We start from the raw sequence: 15,076 nt of genomic DNA on the forward strand, positions 1-15,076 counted from the left end.
CCAAACGGTTGAAGGTCAAAATTACAGTTTCAGTGCAGCTTCAAAGAACTTTAAACGATCCCAGATGAGGAATAATGGTCTTATCTAGAGAAAACATTACTAATTTTCTAAAAAAAAAAAATTATATACATTTTAACCATAAATTCTCATCTTGAACTAGCTTTCATCTTCTCTATTAGAATTCTGGCAGTGTAGACACTGCAAAGTGTATTACTGCCCTCCACAAGTCAAAGTTTAAACTAATTGTTATATACTTGCACTAGCATATTGTATATGACAATTTAGATCAGACTTTGACCTCAGGAGGGCAGTAATACACTTAGCAGCGTCTACACTGCTGGAATTCTCTCTACAGAAGAAGAAAGCTAGTTCAAGATGACAATTTATGGTTAAAATGTATAAAATTGTATTATTATTTTTTTTTAGAAAATGAGTGATGGTTTCTCTAGATAAGACCTCGTCTGGTATCGTTTAAAGCTCTTTGAAGCTGCACTGAAACTGTAATTTTGACCTTCAATTGTTTGGGCTCCACTGAAGTCCACTATAAGGAGAATAATCCTGGAATGTTTTCATCAAAAACCTTAATTTCTTTTTGACTGAAGAAAGACATGAACATCTTGGGTGATATGGGGGTGAGTAAATTATCAGGAAATTTTCATTTGAAAGTGAAGTAATCCTTTAACAGGAAGTCAGGAGATCTCGGATTTCATCAAAAATATCCTAATTTGTGTTCCGAAGATGAACAAAGGACTTATAGGTTTGGAACGACATGTAATTAAGTAATTAATGACACCCATGGCACCCATTGACTTCCATTACATGAATCAAAGAGGACCACGGTTTCAGCCAAAAGTCTACTGTTCTACTAAAGAAAAACGTCACCTACATCTTGAGGGTGAGTAAATTAACAGCAAATTTTCAATTTTGTGTGAACTATCTCTTTAACAGCAACCCACTAGCAGCTATGCTGCCATCACGTGCTCTCAGAGTTTCCTAGGTAAAAATTGTACATGAATGCATTCCAAAAGTTGAATGCTATAAGCTCGTACTCACGACTTCAGAAATGGGAATTATCAAATTTCCAAAAACACATGATTTTCAGTATCATATTAGACCAGTCAGTTTTTTCATAACTGATTTAAAAAAGTTATGAACAGTAAAAAAAAAAAGACTAACTTGTAAGACTAGCTTTAGCAGAGCCCTTTTGTTTTAAAACCCCATTATCATCATTAATACATAACATAAGGCTTAATCACTTAAAGAAATGTCACTTGATCTGGTATAGAATTTCCCATGAAAACATTACGTTACATAGCAACTCCTGTACTTGAATTGACATGACATAGCCTATGTGCTTCAATACCAGGTGTCCATCAACATCAAAGGTTTGTATTGTTTGTAATAAAGCAGAGGCACGGGAATTTTCTGAAGGGGATGGGACACATAGGCTACTAAATCCTCTGCCTCTCTTCACAATATGACAGTTTTAAAGAATTTTTGTGACAAGAATGTGTGATAAATCAATATTTTTTGATATGATTGTAAAAATTAGTACTAAAAAGTGTGTCCTAATAACAAGAATTAGGTTATCATAGCATTTAATGGTTGTAATGATACGTTAGTCATTCTGCTAAGAATAATCAGAGGTTCAACATTAGAAAAACACATTGCCAAAATCAACAACAACAAAAAATAATCTTTTTACAGCATTAACATATAATAAGCTGGTCAAAGATAAGTGTTTTACTTGTCTCTAGATTGCAAACTGTCGTGTCTACTTCACTGCTAGGCTACGGGACCGGTCGTTATTTTGTTGAGAAAGGGGCTTTTAGCTGGTTGGGCTCATGAAAATCAATCTCGTTGTCTGTGTTCGCCCTTTACGATAGATGACTGTAGTATATAACTACACAAAGGGCGCAGACACGAATCTCAACACACTGCGCCCCGACATTTCCCCCCAAAAAACAAAAAACAAAGACCAGTCACTAATAACAACATTTGGCCAAAGCTAAGAAAAACTGTTATTAGTTTGGTTTACGCACATCCTCCAACGTTGTGAGACACTTAAATAAATCATAAACTTACTTTTTTGAACCGAGAGGAAGCCGGTGGTGACGCGCCGCTTAGAGTCTTTGTATTAATTAAAAAGTGACAGTGTATCCTTAGGGAGAATGACACTGTGTTTATGTGATCGATGACAGTACAGAAAATGAGCGCAGGTGCATTTCGCTCTGCCTTGTGCTTGACACCTGACCACAGGGAAGGTGGGTCCGCGTTGTCATATCAACAGCTGTTTTGAATGTGTCATTGCCACTCCTGTCAGTTGTGTGCGAGTTCAAACGTCATCATCCGAGATTGAGAGATGTACAAAATAAATAAATAAACTATCATACTTTCTAAAATGTATGAATATCATCATGTAAAGTCTCCAGCAGGCGAGAATCTAACCGAAACTGGCCCAAGTATTATATTTTGTAAGTTGTAACCTAAGTCAGGTAAATGCTATCTTGAAATATAATAACTAACAAACAATATTAAAGTTATTCTTACATTAACTTCATAAAATCATTAAAGATTTCACATAAAAAAGACACGTGAACCAAGACCTGAACATTATAAGAGGGTGAATGACCTGTATGGCAGCGTTTGTGCATGAAGGTACCTCACGAAATTGATTTCGGACAGACTTCTGAGGCAGCGTAACAGTTTAATGATCTACAGCAATATAGCGTGAGCTTTGGTGAGAACTAAACAAATATTTAATTACTACAGTAGTAATTTCGCGTTAGAAATGATATCAGAATTGAAATATGTTGATCAAATTCGTACATTTATACACAAAATGAGCAGCAAACGAAACTTTCGGACGCCATCTTTATTTTTCTAGCTCAACTGTCACACAGGATTGTGGGATATCAAAGGCAGCTAAGGATACATCTATGCTTCCTTCAAAAATCGATCTGAGGAAGGTTTCTCATGAGAGAGGAAGTGAAGCTAACATTGGATTCGGACGTGCCTTGATGCCTTCTTACCTTGAAATGTGTCCTCGGAAGGCAGCATTTTTCAGTTTTCGGACGCAGCCAAAGTCAATCAATCAAAAAACACTGCCAATCAGAACACACCAGAGATTAAAGGGTTAGTTCACCCAAATGAAAATTCTTTCATTAATTACTCACCCTCATGTCGTCCCACACCTGTAAGACCTTCGTTCATCTTCGGAACACAAATTAAGATATTTTTGATAAAATCCGATGGCTCAGTTATTTCAAAACACTGCTTCATGAAGCTTCGAAGCTTTACGAATCATTTGCTTCGAATCAGTGGTTCAGAGCGCCAAAATCCCATGATTTCAGTAAACGAGGCTTTGTTACATAATAAGTGTTTTGAAACTTCAATAGTTCACGTGACTCTGGCAGTTTGATACGCGCTCTGAACCACTGATTTGAACAAATGATTCATTAAGCTTCAAAGCTTCATGAAGCGGTGTTTTGAAATCGCCCATCACTATATTGTTAAATAAAGTCGTTAATTTGGGTTTTTTTTGACGCACAAAAAGTATTCTCGTTGCTTTATAAGGTTGAACCACTGTAGTCACGTGAACTGTTGTAAATATGTTTTTAGTACCTTTATGGGCATTGAAAAAGGGAGTGTTATTGCTGGCAATGGAGGACTCACTGAGCCATCAGATTTCATCAAAAATATCTTCATTTGTGTTCCGAAGATGAACAAAGGTCTTACGGGTGTAGAATGATGAGGATGAGTAATAAATGACAGAATTTTCAGTTTTGGGTGAACTAACCCTTTAAACTTGACAGCACTCTCAAGGAAATTTACAGGCTACATAATCAAATTCACAAATATTACACCATTTAAACATTAAAAATACATACTGAGTTAATCTTTGTCATAGAATACACATGTTTGTTTACAGTTTGAATGTTCTTTCTTCCATTTGTTTAATTTCAAGCTGGGAGCACTAAATGATATTCAAAGTCAAGTTACACGCTTACAACATTAAATAAAGCACATAAACATTACCTGGGATGATCACAGTTTGTGTTGTTGTTCCAGCTGCGACTTCGCAAAAAATAGAAATATCTTGTCATATCTGTAAATAGAGGAAATTTGTAAGCTACTTTAATGGATTAGGTTAGAGAACACTGCAGTATGACGGAAGCATTGATGGACAAAAGTGACAGTAGTACTGGAAGTGATCAGGATATGAAGGAAGAATTTAGCAGTGGGAACAGGAGAAAGTGATTGGAGTAAAACTGCCAATTGACCCTTCGCCGGGAGTTTGATTGACAAGCGATCTAACCAATCATAACGCAGAATCCGCCATTTTGTATGACAAAGCAGTCAGGAGTTTAGAAGGTTAACCTCAGTGGACTTGAACTTGAAAAAATGGTGTGTACTGACGTCTTTCTGCATTTGAAACAAATTTCCTTCTCATGTTCATTTATGTACATCAGCTTCAGTTTGGATCCAGCCTCTTAAGAAGACCTCAGATGACCAACACCTTTGAAGAGACGGCGCCAATTATTATATATTAACCAATTATTGTTAATATGTAATTCATTTTTTCCAGGAGCTTATTGCTTCTACCTTCAGTTAAACTACTAACAGCTATTGTAAATTAATTGCCCAAATTATTACAATAATTTCCTAACTGCATTCTTTAAATTGTCATGTTGACATGCATTCTCTGTAAAGCTGCTTTGAAATTATATGTATTGTGAAAAGCGCTATACAAATAAATGTGAAGTGAATTGATTTTGATGCTATAAATTAAAAATGCTAAAACTAGTAAGAAGAGATGATTGGTTTCCGAGCCTCTTGAGCTGAGGCGCTACAGCACGACGCGACACATTAAAGAGCCTCAAAGCGTTTTTTATTCGAATTTCTTAAAAAATTACACAGCTTGAAAGCTGGGACTTTAATTATTATCTTAAGTAACCTGCTCTGTCTTGTCTGTCGACGTGTTGTCAGTGCCATGGCTTGTCGGACAAAGCAACAGTAAATAAGTGGGGCTGGTCTTTGCGAAGGGTCAATTGTAAGAAAAAAATAAAAATAAAAAAGAATCAGGAACTGATAGTGAAAAAGACAGGATGCCGGCACAGACAAGCAAGGAGGATTTTCAGGTAGGCCTGATGAAGTTAGCAGATAGTAATGTGGTCAATCCAGTAAAACTTACCAGGGTGCTAAGACACTGAGAAATGGAAATCTAATTCTGTGTAAAAATGAAAATGGAAAAACAGCAGAAAGTAATCTCTGGAATTCCAAATGATTCTGACGCAGTAAGAGCAACATAGTTGGGTTTGTTTTTTGCCCGCATGTGACTCATATCTGTTTCCCCATGACAGAGTGAACTGAACAAAACACATGGAATCTGATCTTTTCAAATCCGATTTTATGCCACTTCCATATGTGGTTCTAAATCCGCAGTGTGAACCGTCATATCAGAATTCATGCAATTTTTACGTCACTCGAGATCAACATTCGTCAGGATTCTGTGCTCATGAGACTCTATTTAAAGATTTTAGGCAACCCAACGTTATCAAGATAAGTAGGTCAGTAGAAGGGCAGTGATGTGTCAGAACTCGTAAGTACAGAGACAGCTCTGTAAGCAAAACATGAGGGCTCATATCAAAAATGTTTAAAAACTCTACTCTCTTTTGTCACATCATTGTCTTTATTTTTCATATTGCCTATAAAGATAAGTCACTTAAAGGTGCATTTTATTATGACATTTATTATTACATCCAAATAATGTAAAATACCTGTAGCCTATATAAAGCAAAATGTTCACAAACATTATAAACACACAGATAAACATAGCTAAACACTATTTTAGTTCCCCTCACTCCACAACAAATCCTTAAAATGTAAAGGTATTCAGAACACATAAAGAACGGAAAACAAGTACTTTGTCAGGCCACCACGGACACGCCCTTCAGCGAAAACTTTAGATTAGACTGACTAAATGTGATGTTGATCTGATTAAAACTGTAGGAGGAGTATGTAGATATGGCAAAAACTGCAAAAATTTTGCAGAGAAAATTCAAAATATCTCACTTCCTGTTGGGTTTTCAGATTTTGCACTCAGGGGCTTTTTTGTAGGTATGGGCTGTTACATGTGTCTACCGAAATTCATACTTGTACGTGAAACGTAGAGCGAAGGACACTTAATTGAAATTTTGTAAGTGGCGCTATCGCGCCATTTTGCCACACCTAATTCTGAAACCCATATCAGATATAAATTTTCACCACTTCTGATGCATGTGAAAAGTTTCATCAGTTTTCAAACATGTTTAGGCCCTCAAAAATAATTTTGGATAAGAAGAATAATTGACTGAGCAATTACAATGGGTCCTCGCACCACCGGTGATCAGGCCTTAAAAACTAGATAGCAACAATGTCAAAATCTAGAGAGAATCCAAAATAAGAATAACATTGCAGTTATATGCGGAATTATCATCTTTACGCGGGTCATGCATCGTCACGGCTCCTCAGCGCGGGTGAATCTAATGTTTTGAGGAGAATGTGGTGTAGGTCACTGCTCCAGTGGATTTGTCGAATTTCTGCAAGTTAATGGAATGTGTGATTGTGTGTAGATTGAACCACATGTTAGAAAGGGATTATTTCACCTCACCAGAGTGGCTTCCGTAAATGATGCAGTACTGTTCTTGTGGGTACAGTTGTGGCCTAATGGTCAGAGAGTCAGACTGGTAACCCAAAGGTCATATGATATGTTAAATGAAAAAAGAAAAAAAAAAGTGTTCTCTCTATGGCTACATTTCAACAAATAGATTAGACATGAATTGCAATGATTTATGACTGCTGCTGTGTATGCCTAATAATGATGTTTTATTAATGAAGCTAATCAAAATATAAAGATTTTAATAAATAAATAAAAAATTATTCTTACTATGGCTTCCAGATTTCAACAATTAAATTACATTTACATTTAGTGACTGGTATCACTGCTGTGTATGTCCAGTAAATCTGTTTTTTAATGAACAGATTCAAATATAATCTTAAATGTGGTTTTATGCGCACATTAATGACCTGTAATAGAGCAATTGCCCCTTCGCCGGGAGTTTGATTGACAAGCGATCTAACCAATCATAACGCAGAATCCACCATTTTGTCCAACATCCTCTTGAGAAACTGCGCTGGCTAACTCAGGCGGCTGATCTCGAATCACTCTCGAAGTACTTTAAAGCTATACGTCACAGTCACATGACGTCAGCGCTGTCTCAAGTCGGACAACATTTCTTACCGGCATGCACTGCTTCAAGTCAGTCTCCGATCGGTCTTTGCGGCGATCGCATTTTGGCAACGGAAGTGGTGTTGTTCCCCAGTGCTGGCAAAATAAGAACGCGACAGAGCTCGAAATAAAACGAGAATCAACATTGGTTTGGCTTTTCGGAGATTGCCAGAACTGGGATTTGAAATGTTGTAAAAGCGGCGTGGAGACAGCATTTTTATTAGGCTTCAAAACAGGTGAGTAACGTAGCCTATTTTCTTGAACAGATAAATTGCCATATGTAACTCTCTAACAGAGCTGATTGTATGTCATTATTTATTGTGAAGGGTCTTTTTGTTATACATACATATATGTGCATGGCAGTTGAGTGCACTAGAAGCAAGGAATTCGGACACTGACAAATCACGTCAGAGAGAGCTGTCGCAGAAACGTTGTCACATACATTTATCTTACATGTAGCTTGCTTTAGAATTAGATAACAGTCATAGTGACTTTAGTTTGCAATTATACATACATACCTCCGTACCAGCTTTAGTATTGATGGTAGCTTATATTAATGCAATGAATATAGATTGCATTTTCCATGGGTTCATTATCATTAAAGTAACCATAAATAATAATAAAAACTAACATCAACAATAAACACATCAAATACATTAGGCTATTCTATGTATTTTTGTAATGTACTAATTTTAGTATCTTTAACTCTCCTGTCCAAGCATTTTTGATCATGTGCGTTTAGCGCCATCACCCGACCATTATAATGAGATGAATCCCTTCTTTCTCGTTTATTTCATTCTGACATAATATTCGACCACAGATGTTTTTCGTGACTTTTCTCTCTGTAAAATTGGGTATCGGCAATTGGGTAGAAACATACGGGGAAAAATAAAATAATTTAGTGTGCAAGGACTTGGCTTATTTATGACCCTGTTTTATGTAAAGGAAAAGGAGTCGATGAGTCAATTCCGTCGACTCCTACAGTGGGAGTCAAGAGTCGGAGTCGACTCCAAAAAATCTGGAATCTTACACACCTAACAACAACAACAACAAAAAAAAAATGTTATTTCGCAAAATGCATCCGGTTTTGTATTTATCCGCTAGAGGGTCAAAATGTCTGAATTAAAACGTAACGCCCAACGTGGGGCTCGAACCCACGACCCTGAGATTAAGAGTCTCATGCTCTACCGACTGAGCTAGCCGGGCTGGCTGACCACTGAGCGAACAGAGCTCTTTTCACTACCAGATCCTTCGATTTTTTCTGTCATTACCGAAAAGGGTTAAAGGCTCAAAACTGCGTGACGGTAGTTTATCGCGTTCAAACAAAAATATTCAGAAGAAAAATGATCCAGTGAGTTCATCATGCTACACAAATCAGTGGATAGTAAGTATAAATATCGGGGTAACCTGCGTATGTGAGACATTGACATTCACTCCCATTTCGTTCTCTGCGCAGTGACTGACAATATTACATTTGCAGCTCAGAATCTGGAGGCCATTTACGAGCCAGCCGAATTTCCACTGCAAGGTAAAAAGTTGTTTTTCTTAACTAAGTTAATAACAGGAAAGAATTTACACATTTTTAAATTTACTCATGTTAGGTTACACTGTTGAGTACTAACTTTACTATATGGCTGAAGTAGCGACGGATCAATGGAATGAAAAACTAACGTGATTATATCCAGATTTAGTTTTTGATAGTCGTCCAGCTTGCATATGATGACTAGATTTTTTTTAGGTCACACGGGAGTTGCTGGGTTGTTATCCCCATGGGGTTTTGGCCCACCCGCCCTTCTCTGAAATAATTATAAGAAATATGAGTAGTTTAAAAAAGAGTTAACATTGGTCTCAAAAAACCTCCAAGGGGTCCTTATAGGCTGACTTAAATTATTTAAAACAAGACAAAACAAGCATTAAAAAAGCTATAGCAACTAAAAATCAAGATATTTCTTAGTATTTGGTTATTTTCATAACACATATATTCCCGGTTTCACAGACAGGGCTTAGCCTAAACCAGGATTAGGCCTAAGTTCAGTTAGGATATTTAAGTAAACTTACCCTAGTATAAAACATTACTGGTGTGCATCTTGAGGCAGAACAATAGCACTGGCATATTTTAAGATATGTCAGTACAAGTTACTTTCAGTTAAAACAGCTCAAACATGCATTTTAGTCTAAGACTACCTTAAAGGGATAGTTCACCCAGAAATTAAAATTTGATTTTTATCTGCTTCATCCAAGATGTAGGTGACTTTGTTTCTTCAGTAGAACACAAATGATGATTTTTAACTCCACACAAACCGATCATTTCATGTCTTAGGACATCAATGTGTCGTCACGAGCCACAGGGTTTAATTTGGATTTGTCTGTGCATGTTTTTTTTGTTTTGTATTTTTTACTCTTATAGATGGAGTTTCCATTGACATGCATTATACGACTGACAGACGGCAACGGTTGGAGTTAAAAATCATCATTTGTGTTCTACTGAAGAAACAGAGGCACGTACATCATGGATGCGCTGGAGGTAAGCAGATAAACATCAAATTTTCATTTTTGGGTGAACTATCCCTTTAAGCATTGTCTGTGAAACCAGGCCTTTATTGGGTTAAAATTTTGAAGATTGAGATCCAAAATTACAAGTCCAAAATGTGAGCAACAAATGTTTTGCAGTGTATTTATCTTAAGTCTCATGTGTTTCAACCAGTTTCCAAGACACCTCAGTCCCATTTATTTGGGTTTTGAACAAAATCAAATGCAAATACACATAAATTACAGCAAATGTCTTGTTGTTGTATGTTTTGCAGGTACTAATAAAACATGACATACTAATTATGAAATAAATAAACTCAGAAGTTGCAAGCGTTGGATGTTGAAAGTAGAAGAAGAAAATGTTCATTGTGTTTGTTTTCAGAAAATGTCCCAATAAGGCAGCGGTTCCCAGCTGCAGCTGTTTGCGTCCACAGAGAATTGTCCTGATGATGCTGGCAACACACTGCATGACCTTTTCAGGAGGTATGTGTAGCCTATAGACACGCAGACACACACATGAAATCATAATCTATAGGGGCCATTCTCACAGAAGCAATCAATCAGGTTCAGGTCATAGAAGGTCCATGTATGTTCTAGTAGTTAAATGTATTAATTTAAGTTAAATCAAGTACATTTAAAATTATGGGGAGAATAACAATAATACATTGTAAAATAAAAATTGCACTATTAGTTAGTAATTATTTCACAAGCAACAATATTTCTGTAGACTAGCAAACATTTAGTAAGCAGATACGCAGCGCATTCAATGAGCCAAGTCATTTTTATTCTTTAAATAACATCCTGCATGATCTAAGGGGAGAAGGAGGATATTTCAGTTTGATTAAAGACAAGCATTTGCAAAAAGCTTAAACCAAAATGTGTGTTATCACACATTAGGAACTTCCCTACCATTTGTTCCATTGTATGCATTAGTCTGTACTGCCATCTAGTGGTCATTATACACAGCCATCCTAAATGGTAGAACATGAAAACATGCTAAATAAATTTAATGAAGCCTTTTTTTTGACAATAATCATAATAGGGCTATGGTCACATCTGTTGTACTAACACTTTCTATTATCAATTGTCCTTTGTTATGCTTACCTTCACATGAACTGCTTCGGTTTTGAGAGTGGTGGTATCCCCGTCTCTGTGGCGCAATCGGTTAGCGCGTTCGGCTGTTAACCGAAAGGTTGGTGGTTCGAGCCCACCCAGGGACGAAAGTAACTTTTGAAGTTGTGATTGAACCTGTGTTTTTGTTAACTAGATAATAAATACCCTGTCCTTTCACATGTTGTATTTTCTTCAACTCATTTGAAGTTGTAGGGGAATTGCATTTGTGTATAGGGGAACCCACCCAAATTTATGTTTTCTGTGTTTTCTAATAGATATTGAGACAGACTTCTATTACCATGACTATCATTTAAACATTTGTTTTGTCATAAACTAGCAAACTTAAATTGTTTTAGTTTTCACTTGACCTTTTAACATTAAAAGTCTGAAGGTTTATAAAGAACATGCTCCAGATATATAAAATAATAATTAATATAAATGATTCATATTTTTTTAAATAAGCACTTCGTTTTGATTCTTGCTCCTAACTAGTAATAAACTGTGGATGTAAATGGATGTATTCTGAGTACCATAATGTCAGTAAATGCAATTTTATAGGAGGTTCAGTGAATTTGTAATCCTCATTTGTAAGTCACTTTGCATAAAAGTACCTTCTAATGAATAAATGTAAATGAGCTCTTAGCTGAGTGGGCTTATTAGGAACAAAACGGGAAAGCCGGAAAGCACGCTTCACAAAGTAATGTTTATGGGTGATAATTACAGAGCATCAAATCTTATATTAGCTCAAGAAGACTTTTAAATATTTCCATTTAACAGTTTTTTATTATTTTGTTGTTATTCTGCTGCATCAGTCTTTGTGAGCATCAGTCAGGCAGTGTTGTTTGAGTTGCAGATACTCATCAAATCCAAATTCAGACTACTGAAGTGACAAATGAAGTAAATCACATTAGGTTGCTTTAAATAATTAATTTTATAACTTCAAAATATGTATATAAAAAAAAAACATATTCACTGTAAATCAAATAATTTATTTATTTAATACTTTATTTGGTACTTATTTCCCATAATTAAAAAGCAAAATGGCTCTTATGACAGAATAATTTACGACTTATATAGGCCAACTTGATTTTTTAAAATGATATCCATATATATGTATGTCCATTTATGTGAAGTTACGAACATAACTAACATGAAGTTAGAAATATATGAATCTGTTGTTGATGTAGTTCATCATAAATCATAATACAATGAGAAGTGCTGAAGGTTAAAATACAAGAAAAAATTAAATATGTATTAGTCTATTGCTGTTACTTCTATTGTTGTTAATTGTTGCACAGTTACTTCCTGGTTGTCGTTAAGCCAGCTCGGTCATTTCCTGTGAACTGTTAGCTGGTCATTCTGTAGCCACTGTACAATAACACAAAACCATCAATGGTTGACTTTTTAATGTTGTATTCATATTTTAATGCAGTTTTCACATTTGCAAATAAACCAGTTTTATTGATTGCAATAAAGATGAAGCTAATGGGACCGTTTAAAAACGCCTTGTCTGTATTTAGACACGCATGCATTTTTTCCCCAGCACTTCAAATGTTATTTTTAATGTGATGACCACAATTATTTTTTGTTTATCCTTCTGAGATTGTCCCCTTTTTTAAAATCGAACTATACAAAATGCAGGCAATCCAACATTTGACAGAAAACACTTATAGTGGTAATTAATGTCTTTTTTATTATAACCAGCAGGTGGCGGCAAAGTAGCATTTATTTGTGAATATAAGCCATTTCCTGGAATAGTTTTCCCCTTAGTTTTGCTTTTTCAATATTATTATTCAATATTAAACATTATAAAATAACATTTAAAATGTTTAAAAATACATTTTGTCATTGTGAATTATGAAGTACTCACAAAATCTCATGAAAAACTAACATTTCTTGTGAATGAATGACACAGAAAGCGAGCACCGCTCTTTGTAATCACAGCAGCTGTCAGTCAGCGCAAGATCAATGATTTCAGCACACTAAAACTCACATTTTATTCAATGAATCTAACTAAACTGCACAATAAATATTTAATTTTTGATGCTTTTTTCACACGAAAGTGTGACAACTGATGGTCGAATTGAATTTAGCTGAAGAGGAACACTGAGGTACATCTTTATTTTTTTTATGTTATCTAACGTTTGAATAACTAAATTAATACTATGTCTGACAATTTAAGTGACTATATTTTTAATATAAAATAAGTATGACACCATTGATGCTCAACAGCTGGCTTATTCCCGCTTCCTCACAAAGATGAAGCTAGAGAACGCCATTCACTCAAAGATGAGAGTTATAACAATAGACAACATACAAGGCTGAACAACCAAGACTTTTCATGCCTTCCAGTTTGAAAACTTCAGTTTTAATAGATTCATTTTTAAAAGCATAAAAAAGAGGGGAAAAGAACAGAGAAATAAGGGAAGAGGCCAAGATGGAAAAAGAGAAGAAATAGTTTTTTTTTATGGACTTTATCCTCCAACACCAATGTTTTTGAAAGTATACATTTATAAATTATCATAAAACAGTTTATATTATATTTATATATACCACTGTTACCAGAAATTAGGGTTGTTATTTTGTTTTTGCTATGAATTATGTTTTAACATTAAAAATCACATAAATGATTTTCACATTACTCAGCGATTGGCTCTTGTCCAATCTCACAATGGAAAGCGAGCTCAGCGGTTGGATGATTTGCTTTCGTTTTACATAGACGCTCAAGCGACAAAATACAATGGGTGTTGGGAGCGAGATTAGTCTTAATAATTCACGCAAAAGACGATGCACACATGCATGAAGCCTAATTCACGTGCACAAAGAACAAGGTGTTTTGTGGTTCAATAATAAAGTCATACATTTTAAACATTTTGTGCATAAGAAACATAAGTGCAAAACGTATGCGCCCAACGTGGGGCTCGAACCCACGACCCTGAGATTAAGAGTCTCATGCTCTACCGACTGAGCTAGCCGGGCTTGTGCACTGTATTTTTCAACTTCCGTTTTTTTTAAAAAATAATATTCACATTTACGTGCTTCTTTGTTGATTGGAAACAGTATACCTTAATTTATTTGTTTGGGATTTTATTTGTAACTCGTAGATAGAACAGTGCCTAACATAATCTATGAGAAATATATACTCTTAACCAACCTTGACCAAAAATAACATTATTTCGATAGACTTTACACCTGTTAGTCTAAAAATACATGAATGAAAAGTCGTTTTGAGGGCTTTAAATATCCTGGGGAAGTATGATCAGGCCTCCTAAAACAGGCTAACCATGATTCTCCAGTGACGCTTTAAAGTTTTATAAAAAATAAATGTGTCCTAAAAAAAAACGTCCTAAAGTTATAAAAATGTGAGTTTGGATGTCTTTTAGTGCACTTCGAGCCGCGGATGTTCGTTGCACGAACCATAGAGCCAACGGAGCCAACTCACAAACCTTTATTTAATCATACTTAAGCATAAACACATCGCTAGACAGGTAATGAACATAACCTTGCTAATATTTATAGTTTATTTATCAGTTCTGCTGTTGTTCATAAATACCAGCAGTGTTGTTGTACAGTGAGGACGCTGTAAATAGTCATCAGTGAGTCACATGACAATAGTGTGCTGTGAAAGTAAAACTTGAGGTGATTAAAAGTAAGGTGATTTCCAAACAGCTGCTTTCTAATGTTGAATAGATCAAGTAAGTATTGTTTTGGAGAAAGACTGAAAGTTTTTCTTTCAGTTTCAATAGCTAGTGTTGTTTTAATAATGTACTAAATGTTATTTCACTAGTGTGTGAGTGGCATTGGTGACTCTCCGTATATCACAGATAGCCTTAGAAACATAAATGATTGATTTACCAAAATGGATTCAGGCATTTATCATGATGACAAAATGTAAGTATAAATCATTTTAATGTCCATATAAATATTAACATATACAAGGCCTTCTGTGCCTTCCAGTTTGAAAACTTCAGGTTTAATAGATTCATTTTTAAAAGCATAAAACTGTGAAGATACTCAAACTACTAAAACGGTTTCAAACCCTCGTCTATTTCAGGCACTCTACAGTGGGACACAACACATTTTTGGACAACACCATCCTCTAAATATGAATAAATAGAAGATGTTGTTAAAACAAATGCAATGTAATATCATGGAAAACATGAA

At 35.4% G+C, this 15,076-nt stretch overlaps 3 non-coding genes across 3 annotated transcripts; 1 reads left to right on the top strand and 2 right to left on the bottom strand.

The window, feature by feature from the left end:
* Positions 1 to 8,403: 8,403 nt before the first annotated feature.
* Positions 8,404 to 8,476, bottom strand: trnak-cuu (transfer RNA lysine (anticodon CUU)). The gene has a single exon. It is a non-coding gene; the product is annotated as a tRNA-Lys (tRNA).
* Positions 8,477 to 10,945: 2,469 nt separating this feature from the next.
* On the top strand, positions 10,946 to 11,019 carry trnan-guu (transfer RNA asparagine (anticodon GUU)). Its single transcript has one exon. It is a non-coding gene; the product is annotated as a tRNA-Asn (tRNA).
* Positions 11,020 to 13,818: 2,799 nt separating this feature from the next.
* Positions 13,819 to 13,891, bottom strand: trnak-cuu (transfer RNA lysine (anticodon CUU)). Its single transcript has one exon. It is a non-coding gene; the product is annotated as a tRNA-Lys (tRNA).
* Positions 13,892 to 15,076: the final 1,185 nt, after the last annotated feature.

This window comes from Chanodichthys erythropterus, chromosome 11 (genome assembly GCF_024489055.1).
Source record: "Chanodichthys erythropterus isolate Z2021 chromosome 11, ASM2448905v1, whole genome shotgun sequence".
Lineage (NCBI taxonomy): Eukaryota > Metazoa > Chordata > Actinopteri > Cypriniformes > Xenocyprididae > Chanodichthys > Chanodichthys erythropterus.